Source organism: Propithecus coquereli, unplaced genomic scaffold (assembly GCF_000956105.1).
Source record: "Propithecus coquereli isolate 6110/MARCELLA unplaced genomic scaffold, Pcoq_1.0 Scaffold77, whole genome shotgun sequence".
Taxonomy (NCBI): domain Eukaryota; kingdom Metazoa; phylum Chordata; class Mammalia; order Primates; family Indriidae; genus Propithecus; species Propithecus coquereli.
In genome coordinates this window covers 1,190,891-1,201,570 of record NW_012153840.1, presented here as the reverse complement: position 1 = coordinate 1,201,570, position 10,680 = coordinate 1,190,891, and the positions used below count along the sequence as shown (strand labels likewise).

Sequence of the window (10,680 nt, the reverse complement as noted above, 5' to 3'; positions counted from 1 at the left end):
CTCAGGAGGCTGAGACAGGAGGATCGCCTGAGCCCAGGAGTTTGAGGTTGCTGTGAGCTAGGCTGACGCCACGGCACTCACTCTAGCCTGGGCAAAAGAGTGAGACTCTGTCTCAAAAAAAAAAAAAAAAAGATTCTACTCAATCCAAAAATTCATTAAGTTTTTAAAAAAAAAAAAAAAAAAAGATTCTACTCAATCCAAAAATTCATTAAGTTTTTGCAATATAGGTGACAATATGTTAAATTAATTATAAAACAACTACAGCACTAGGGTGTGTAATTTGTATTGGGACACAGAAGTTCAGCATCAGAGATGCTTAAGCAACCCCAATCCCCATAGATTCTATAAAACATTTCAATGTAATTCTGACTTAAGCTGTCAGTTTTACCCAAAAATTTCTCAAGAAATTGAAAGTCTTACCTAAGACTTTCTCATTTTATTATTGGGAGAAAGGAGACAGTACTAATAACCACCTATAGTCAACACAGTAAGGAATGACAACTAAACATTTACTGTATTAACTAAGTGTGATCAAATTAAAATATATAGTACCTCTTGTGCTAGTTTTCAAAACAAAAACAAAAAAAGCATCATCACTCTAAAGTTGTCACCACTTAGTAATCTGAGATATTTTAATTGCAGCTGCAATGTTTGTGTTTGTTGCCTGTGCATATGACTTACTCAGAAAGGTTCTCCCAAGACTGTTGGATTTTTGGGAATGCAGAAATCATAACTAGGGCATACTGTGTGGGAAGTGTCATTGACAGTGAATGAATAAAAGGGGAAAAGAACTGGAGAGAATTTTTTTGAAGTTTTATAAAAAGCAAGTCACTCACAAAAGGCAGATTTTGCAGAATAGGAAAGGGTGGGGAAAAGCCATGCCGGCCAGAAGAAGCCTTCCTTGACTCTCTTGGTCAGTTCAGTGCACTTCTTATACTACAATATGCTTAACGGGTGTCCTTATCTTGCTCCCCAACCAGACTGCAGGCAACTTCAGACCAAAAGCTGTCTGGTCTTAGAATCATTAATACCTACTTCCCAAAATGTCTAGCACAGAAAGGGCCCTCAATAGGTGTTTCATAAAATAGGAATAATCAATCTTATATTTACCTTTTATTTTACATTTTACAAAGCATTTTCACAAACATTGTCTCTTTTGATATACGTAACAATCTTGTGAAGTGGGAAGGGCATTATTTAACCAAATGGCTTCTGATGTTATAAGAGTTGTTAATTCAATAACTAAAACGACCCTAAAATTCAAAAGATAACCATGTATTTGTTCATCTTCGAGACAGCTTCTCCTTGCGTCCTCAATAGTCTCATAAAACTCAGAGGTTTTTCTAGCATTTTCTTTGCTTGCTCTTCATAATAGGTAGGAATAATTATACAGCTCTGAATCTTACGAAAGAGTTTGAACTACATAAAGCTGTATTAAATAAAGGCCCTTCTAGAAATCAGACATTAAGAAGAAGCGTCCTAAGCTATTTTTCCTGATTGTTCTTTTTGTAACTGAGAGAGGTAGGAATTGCAAAAGTCAAAATGCTGTAAAGAAAATGATGTCATGGATGTCATGAAGTTGCAGCAATACCTGATGATGATTTAGCACAACAATGCAACATATTATGCCAAGAAGCATAATGTCAAACCACCAGGATGTTTTACTGCATTAATTTCACGACTCTTTATTAGCAAATTGATATGCAAAGTGGCCCTCCAATTTTCTACCGCAGAGAAGTTGCTGGTTCAGGATTACATTTTGGAAAATCTACACTAAGAAAATCTTACACTAAGAAAATCTACAAATTCCTATGGAAAAGGCTTTAGGAATAGAAAAGGAAAAAAACAGTCAAAGAATTAGCTAATATTAAACAGTTGTCATTTTTACAACTAAAAGCTTATTGAAGTACACAACACACCCATGGACCAATGTAGATTGGGTAGTATATTTATATTGGGCCTGTCAAAAGCAAACAGTTATTGGATATAAAGTGACAACATAAAATAGAAAAGACACCCAATCAGATTATACATTTGACTGAATGCACTCAAAGTTAGCAATTTGACACAGAGCATCACTATTCACTATGAAAGCTACAGACTGAATTCTAGATGTTCAATTCTAAATGATGGTATTGCCTCTCAAATTCCCCTCGTCCCTTTAAATCCATGATGTCATCATTCTTAAGCACAGGCAAAACCAATTTGTTACAAAGGTATCTGGTGTGTTCGAGCAACAGCAATTGCCTCAACAATTCCCCACAGCACAATTCCAACTGAAGCCATTATTCCTCAAGGAAGAGACCGACCACAGGCTTCAAACCGGCTTCCCCGCACCGGAGAAACTAAACCAAAGTCTCCCGATTAGCATTTGAACAACAACAACAACAAAAGTTGTTCTCAGAAAGCAATAAGCATATTACAATGTCTCTGCCAGCAAGTGAGAACTGGTAATGTGCCTGAATCTTCATCTCGATCGATCCCACCACAGAAAAATCCAAAGACTTTGGCAATTAAGAAATGAAGCTTTTATTTTCCTAAAAAAAAAAAAAAAAAGTCGGGAGGTTTAACAAAGCAATTGGTTATTCCGAACCTCAACAATCCAAAGGTTTCAAACACTCGCTTAGAGCTGAAGTTACTCTCCTGAGACTATCGAGATCTCACAATTGTTTTCCCTCCGTGTACAAATTCGTTCCCACCCTTCACCGTTCCTTCTGCACACAATTCTCACCAGAAGCCTTCCACAGTCACAGCGCGGATTGCTGTCTCGAGCAAGGAGATCCGCAGTTCCCACTGCTCTAGGGGAACACTCAGCAAGCTAGGGGATGGGAAAAGCTGCTTGCGTTTTATTTCGCAAACCGATTCCAAAATCATCCCTTTACAGCTGCAGCTTGAGAGATGGTGGCCCCTAGCCGCAGCCCCAATTTTACAAGGCACCTGACTCTGGCTCCTCTCGCCAGGAGTTAAAGGTTCGGGGGTGGGGTAAAAGATTATCTGACACCCTAAAGCTGTCCTTGCCCTGGCCACACACCCCTTCGTGGCCCTGGTGAGGGGACTTAGAACCGCCCTGCTGAGGCGAGGAGACGGGTGCGCTCCCATTCCAAGGGCTGGCTGGGAAGGGGCTCGCCTCCTCCCCGCCTAACCCAGGAGAGACCGAGGATGGCGACAGCAAGGCGCCCTGACCAGCCAGAGCCGACCCCCGCTGCTCCCAGCGGGCCCGGGGCATAAAGGGCAGGAGGCGCCGGCTCCCCGCCGCAGCCCCGGGAGGGGGAGAGGCCTCACCTGGCCCAGCTCACTCCACGCTCTCGGGTTCACTCCGCTGGCGACTGCGGTGAGGGAGCCAAGGACAGGGCTAGAGCAGAGGCGCTCTGCCTCAGGCAGCGCTTGCAGTACTCGGGGCTCTTCACAGCTGGCGGGACCCCGAGCCGCCCAGAGCCGCCATCTTCGTCCACTCAAACGCCGCCGCCGCTGCTGCTGCTCCGACCGGGAGAAGACAGCGCAGAGCGCGCATGCGCTGGGGCCGGCGCGGAGGACGCGCGCTTACTCACGTCAGCGCGGCGTGCCGGCGCGGGGCGGGCAGGGCGCGACGCCATGCTGAGAAGGGTTGTGGTCTCTGGCGGAGGTTCTCTGGAGTGTGGAACGCGATCTTGGGGAGCGAAGCTTTGGCGGTTGTCTCCCCTGCGTCCCTAGCGTAGGCCTCCGAGCTGCACCCACCCTCGGCTGCACTGTCTGGACAACTGGGCGGTTTTCCTAATGGTGTGAGACTGAGATAGACGTTTAGCCAGGAACCCGGATGAGCAGAGGAGGGCTGTAACGGATGGAAGTGCCCTTGGTTATCGCCAGGTGGAGGGAAACTCAGTGCCTGGGTTGTGCAAGGGAAGCCTCCCGTAACTGTAACAACCACTATGAGTTGTTACTAGCTCCATTTTTCAGATGAGGAAACAGTAGCAGAGAATTACCAGTCATTTGCCCAGAGCCACACACTTGGCAGTGAAGAGGGTTGGGGGGCGGGGCGGGGAGACAGGATTTGAACTCAGGCGTGTCTGGTTCCCAAGCCCCTTTACTTCCCACTATCACTAGCACCAGGGGATGGGGTCGAGCAGAACCCCCCTTCTCCAGGGAGTAGACCTGGTGTGTCGGTGAGACCCTTCCTGAGCCCATCCCTACAGCATGTCCTCTAAGGAAATGCCAGACATACAGAGCTCAAGGACTTCAATCTTCACCCCCTTGTGCCTAAAACTGGAGCAAGCTTGAGCCAACAGACTGCCCTGGGATAAAGTGGACCTCCTGGGATATCTTATGGGATACAGGGTTGGGTCAGAAACCAAGCCCCCTCTCAGGTTGGGAGGGCAAGGCCCTATTGAGCAGACTTGGGTCAGCCTTACCCTAGAAAGCAGAAGGTTTCTCAAACTTGAATAATGCAAAGACCCCTGGGAATACACTCAGGGAATCTGTGTGAAAAACACTGGTTTAAGAAATTTATGTCTTTCAATTAGGAAACGTCACTGCAAAAGAGGAATTTGGCAATTATAATTGCTAAAAGAAATATTTAAGTCATGTCATTAAAAACCCCATGCTTAAAAATTGTCATAGAACTTGTGACCAACTCGACTCTTCCCCCTCCAAATATCCTGTAGCACTCAAAGTTAGAAACACTGGACCAGCTATTAAGTGTTTCCTTTAAAAAAAATGCAGATTCTAGGGCTTTCCTTAGACCACTGCGTGAGACTTCTTTTAAAGCTGCCCAGGGATTCTGATACCAGTCAAGGTTAGAATTGTTGGATCATGTTAGAACAGGTTCAAATACATAACCACTTCACCCTGTATCTCCTAGGTCAAGGACTGCAGGGATTTTTGTCTGTTTTTGCTCACTGCTTTACCACTAGCACCTAATACAGAGACTAGCACACAGTAGGGACTCCCTAATTACTTGTTGAATGAATCAGTGAACTGGGAATTTGGCAACTAAGAGGGCATTCAGTAAGTATTTGGTGAGCACCTACTATGTGCCAGACCATGTGATATGTATGGTAAAATATTTTTAAATAAAACAAACAAGGTCCCTGCCCTCATGGAGGGCCCCTACAGTCTACTGGGAGAGATGGACAATAAACAGGTAAATAAGGCAATATAAAATTATACATTGTGATAAAAACAAAAATATTAAAGCAAATTCTTTGATAATAATGACATTGATGCTTGTAGAGTATTTTTATTACATACCAAACACTGCTAAGTAGGTGCCATTATTGTGCTTATTTTATTTTTTCTTTTTTTCTTTTTTTTTCTGAGACAGAGTCTTGCTCTGTTGCCTAGGCTAGAGTGCCATGGCATCAGCCTAGCTCATAGCCACCATAAACTCCTGAGTTCAAGCGATCCTCCCACCTCGGCCTCTCAGAGTGCTAAGATTACAGGCCTGAGCCACTGCACCCAGCTATTGTGCTTATTTTAAAGATGATGAAACTGAGGCCTATGGGAATTAAGTAGCTCACCTGTGGTCACAGGCAGGGTGACTCAGGTGGTCTCACTTCAAGGCCTAGCTTCTTGAACTCTACAGAACCTTGCTTCTGACAAACAGGAAGATAAAATTGAAGCCAGTTGATATATGGCCTGGAATATCAGGAGGAAGACTGGACATTACCTTCTAGGTCATGGAGCTTTGTGAGCAGAGAGGATATAATGTATGATGAAAATGGTGTTTCAGAATAGTCTCTCTACAATGTGAAGGCTGATTGGAACATGACTGGAGACAAGAAAACGAGGGATAAGTTTAGGATGAGAGGGGTGGCTGCAGTCTAACAGGTTCAAACAAGATGTTTTCCTCCAGAGTCGGTCCCAAAAATCAGGTATAGTCATGCACCGCATGATAGTCAACAACAGACCACATATACGATAGTAGTCCTATAAGATTATAATACCATATTTTTACTGTACCTTTTCTGTGTTTACATATGTTTAGATACACGAATATCATTGTTTTACAATTGCCTTCAGTATGCCGTTCAGTAATGTGCTGTACCAGGTTGTGCCTAGATGTGTAGTAGGTGCTACCATCTAGGTTTGTGTAAGCACATGCTATGATGTTTCCACAATGACGAAATCACCTAACGAACGTCAAATTTTTCAGAAAGTATCCCTGTCATGAAGCAATGCATGGCTGTACTAAAATTCATTTCGTGTGTTTACTTATTTAGGATAGGAAATACACACACATAGTACAACTTTCAAAAGGTACAAAAGGACATATAATAAAAATTAAGGCTGGGCACAGTGGCTCGCACCTCACTTTGGGAGGCTGAGGTGGGAGGATTGCTTGAAGTCCGGAGTTTGAAACCAGCCTGGGCAATATAGCAAGAATCTGTCTCTCCAAAAAGAAGAAAAATTAGCCAGGTGTGGTGGTGTGCACCTGTAGTCCTAGCTACTTGGGAGGCTAAGGCAAGAGGATTGCTTGAGCCCAGGAGTTGGAGGCTGCAGTGAGCTATGATTGTGTCACTGCACTCCAGCCTGGGTGACATAGTGAGACCATGTCTCTTTTTATTTTTCAAGTTAAAAAGTCTTTAATTTCTTTAAATAGTCTTCATATGTACCATCCACATTATGGAAAAACTGAAATATGCAGTCTGCATATTTCCCAAACACTGTCTCTTTAAAAAAAAAAAATTAAGTCTATCCTATCAGTCGGTTGCCTAGTCAGCCCCTCCCCTTCACCAAGGTTACTACTGTTACAAGTTCCTTAAGTCTTTCCAGAGATGCACACAAAAAAACACTCACACATACACACACATAAATAAAATAAACCTATTAATACAAATAGCAGCATACTAAACACATTGCTCTGTGCCTTGCTTTTTGTAAAAAAGTTACCTATAGTTCTTTGAGATCACTTAGTATCAGTATATTTAGGACCATGTAAATTTTGTTAACAATTGCATTCTATTCCTTTGTATGAATGTACCATAATTTTTTTTCACTAATTCCCTAGTGATGGAAAACTTGTTTCCAGTCTTTTGTGACTGTAAATAAAGTAGCAATGGATATCCTTGGTGTCAAAAGGTACGTACATTTTAAATACTGGTAAGTTGCCACTTAGTTCTTAACACAACTGTCTACATAACCTCAGCTTGTGCATCAGATAGAACGTTATCTCGCTATGGGCTATGCTTTTGTATTCCCATTACGTATTAGAGGGTTTTATATGGTGTATCAAAGGTACGTTCAAAAGTGCAGGTCTCGAACACACAATGCCCAAATATGGAAGGCATCTCAAGCATATTTCACAAGAAAGAGAAGCTCATGTTTTAGGGTCTCTGCCAATACCTGTGTATGCTGCTGCCTAAACTTTTAAGGCTTATCTCTGAAGGAAGAAACTGCCACTACTTTCTCAATTTTAGAGCTTATTTTGTCGCATCCTTCGTTTTAAAGTTGAGGAAACAGACCAAAAGAGAAGGGATTTGCCCAAGGTCATAAAGGATCTATATGATTAAGACTGGCCTCCTGATTGCCCATTTTTATGGAACAAAAGCTATTTCCTTTGCGGCATCCTCAAGTGATTTCCGAGATCCCATCCTTCTGGTCTCATTGAAAATTCGGTCTCAGGCCAGGCACAGTAGATTACAGCTATAATCCTAGCACTTTGGGAGGCTGAGGCAGGAGGATTGCTTGAGGCCAAGAGTGTGAGGTTGCAGTGAGCCATGATGACTGATGCCACTGCATTCTAGACTGGTAGACTGGGCAACAGAGTGAGACCCTGTTTCGAAAAGAAAAAAAAAAAAGAAAGAAAGGAAAGAGAGAGAGAAAGAGAGAAAGAGAGAAAAGAAAGAAAAGAAAGGAAGAAAGAAAGGAAGGAAGAAAGAAAGAAAGAAGAAAGAAAGAAGGAAAAGAAAGAAAGAAAGAAAAGAAAGAAAGGAAGAAAGAAAGAAAGAAAGAAAGAAAGAAAGAAAGAAAGAAAGAAAGAAAGAAAGAAAGAAAGAAAGAAAGAAAGAAAGAAGAAAGAAAGAAAGAAAGAAAGAAAGAAAGAAAGAAAGAAGAAAGAAAGAAAGAAAGAAAGAAAGAAAATTCAGTCCCAGGAAATGTCCAACTAATGCCTTTGTTAAGTGTCCTTGCCCACTACATTAATAGTGAAATTGTAAAAAACTATCTCCCTCTGCTGGTAATATGGTATAACTACAAAGCCTAAAATTACTGGGAGTCAGTTGCATTTAGGAAAATCAAATTAGGCTCCAAGAACAAGACTTAAGTTGATGTCTGACTGTTTCAACCACCTTGCTGTTGCCAAGACCCAGTTAGGATAATTCAATTAAAAGAATGGGTTCACAAGAGAATGTGTGTCAAGTAATATAGTCAAGTAATATAGAGAGTGAATAATACAAAATCCTTTATCCTTGAAGTTGGTGAGGTAGTTAACAGAATTAGTTGAGTTTTAGACACAGAGAATTTGAGCTTCTAGTGGCATATCCACAGGCAGATGGCAATAAGAAGCCAAGCTGTAGGAATCGGTATCTGAAACACCAGGTCAATTCACAGCTAAGAAGTTAACTTTGGGGGTCTTCACCATACAGTGGGTGGCTCATAGTACAAGCATCTAGGTAAGAACAGTGGACTGAGGACAGACCCGAGAGATGAACACTATTTCAGAGACAAGAAGTCATGAAACCAGAGAATTAGTGATCATGTCACTTAAACTTTTAAATAAAGACCAGTAACATTTAACACATGATTGCAATTTATGATAATAATCGTTAAGAATAAAAACTGCAAAATTTCACAACACGAAGATGTTACTTCAGAAAGATTAATGGCATATACTAAAAACATGAGAAAAAAACACATTCCAACTCAGATAATTTGATTATAGTAGCCAAATGCAAAACTACTGAATGACATGTTTTTAAAACTGAGAGGACTGGCTGAGCGCGGTGGCTCACGCCTGTAACCTTGCTCTCTGGGAGGCTGAGGCGGGCGGATTGTTTGAGCTCAGGAGTTCGAAACCAGCCTGAGCAAGAGCAAGACCCCGTCTCTACTAAAAATAGAAAGAAATTAATTGGACAACTAAAAATACATAGAAAAAAAAATTAGCCGGGCATGGTGGCGCATGCCTGTAGTCCCAGCTACTCGGGAGGCTGAGGCAGGAGGATCGCTTGAGCCCAGGAGTTTGAGGTTGCTGTGAGCTAGGTTGACGCCACGGCACTCTAGCCCGGGCAACACAGTGAGACTCTGTCTCAAAAAAAAAACAATAACAAAAAAAAAAACTGAGAGGACTACAGGAACATGTTGGTAAGAATAAAAACATATAATATTTGTTTTTTTCCCTGCTTTTGTGTTTTGGGAAAGAAAGGATGATTACAGAGAGAATTAGAAATCTTCCTCAGATATGGCTAAAACTCTTACTGTGGGTCAGGCACGGCTTGCTCTAGGTTTCCAGCATAGTAACTCGTTTAATCCTTACAGTCTACCTTTGAAGTAGCTACAATTATTATTATCTCTATTTGTTACACTCGGGAAACCAAGCCACCAAAACCTTAAGTAACTTGCATAAGATGACAGTTTGATCAAGTTGCAAGTGCCTGAAGTTGAACTTCGAAGTCCAAAGTCTCTATTTCTAGAGTAGGGAAAAATAAGACAGGAACACCATTCAGGAAGAAGCACAAATAATTTTTAAAGGTAATGCTAATGTATTTATGTCATTAAAGATCCAGAACTTATTTATTTTTTAGAGACAAGGTCTTGTTCTGTCACCCATGCTGGGGTGCAGTGGCGTGATCATAGCTCACTGCAGCCTGGAACTCCTGGGCTCAAGTGATCCTCCAGCCTTAGCCTCCCGAATAACTGGGATTACAAATGCGTGCCACTGTGTCTGGCTTTAGGAGAAACTTAGTAGCTGCCCGTCCCACTGATTGTCCCAGCCCAGGTGCAATACTATCAACTAACGTTTTTAACTTCACAGTAGAGGACATAGTTTTTTTTTTTTTGAGACTCTGTTGCCTGGGCTAGAGTGCTGTGGCGTCAGCCTAGCTCACAGCAACTCCTGGGCTCAAGTGATCCTTCTGCCTCAGCCTCCCGAGTAGCTGGGACTACAGGCATGCACCACCATGCCCGGCTAATTTTTTCTGTATATTTTTAGTTGTCCAGCGAATTTCTTTCTATTTTTAGTAAAGACGGGGGTCTCGCTCTTGCTGAGGCTGGTCTTGAACTCCTGACTTGAGCGATCCTCCTGCCTCGGCCTCCCAGAGTGCTAGGATTACAGGTGTGAGCCACAGCGCCGGGCAGAGGATATAGTTTTAATAGATGACTGGAATGGTGGTTTATGAGCAGGAAATATTGTAATCATTTTCACTCTATCAGATTATTTATTATTTCTATAACAAAATGTTTTATGTATCAGAAGATATTTTTCATCCTTTGTTGAGGTATAAAAATGTTTTCAGAATTCCGAAGAAATTATAATGTGCATTTAGGAAAACTACGACTCACTTTAAAAGAAAGTTTTCAGTAATTGCCTGTCCTTAGAAAAGATGGTTTCAAAGAACACACTTCCCGCGCTCAAGATGGACTTCCCTTGAAACTCCAATTCTGTGCGAGAGAGCGCTGTTGCCCATAAGAAAGATGGCAGCTTTCTGCCTTCCCTGCCCGCTTCCAAGATGGCTGTGTCAGTGATCTTGGGCCCTTCCCTGGCGCCTCTTC

General features: G+C 42.3%; 1 protein-coding gene across 1 annotated transcript in view; it reads right to left on the bottom strand.

Moving 5' to 3' along the window:
- The window catches only part of FBXO42 (F-box protein 42), a 111,265-nt gene extending 107,752 nt beyond the window's left edge, over positions 1–3,513 (bottom strand). The window contains exon 1 of the mRNA XM_012662638.1: positions 3,283–3,513. The gene's annotated coding sequence lies outside the window, so the exon portion shown is untranslated. The remainder of the gene's footprint in view (positions 1–3,282) is intronic.
- Between the last annotated feature and the right edge of the window lie 7,167 nt (positions 3,514–10,680).